Source organism: Pogona vitticeps, chromosome 2 (genome assembly GCF_051106095.1).
Source record: "Pogona vitticeps strain Pit_001003342236 chromosome 2, PviZW2.1, whole genome shotgun sequence".
NCBI classification, from domain to species: domain Eukaryota; kingdom Metazoa; phylum Chordata; class Lepidosauria; order Squamata; family Agamidae; genus Pogona; species Pogona vitticeps.
In genome coordinates, this window is record NC_135784.1 from 18,796,662 (window position 1) to 18,797,135 (window position 474).

The window sequence follows — 474 nt, forward strand, 5'->3', positions numbered from 1 at the left end:
TTGCAAATGTTAATTGACTGAAGTTAAAAATGTGGAGTAAGAATTAATGTGAATTTAAAATGTGTAATGTTATTATAAATTGGTGGAAATATTAAACTGCTTCTATGTTGTTCATGGAGAAAACCACTATACAGGTTTACTCCATGGAACAAACTTGCTAAGGGGGGAGGTATGCAGCAGACCCCAAAAGTTGACGTCATTCCTGCATGTCAATCACAGGACAGAGCAGGAGGGGCGGAGTCAGAATGACAGTTGGGGGGTTGGAAGAGACAGAGAGACAGTTGGAATCAGATAGGGATAGGGAGAATTAGGGACAAGAAGATAGGGAGAGAGTGCTTGAGTTTAGGAATGGCTAAAAAGGGGTTAAGAAAGGAAATTGAAAGAGTAAAATATCTTGAACAAGCAGGAATGAACACATAAGCATAACATACCAGTGATTGAATACATGATCTAATATATGCATACCTGACACAG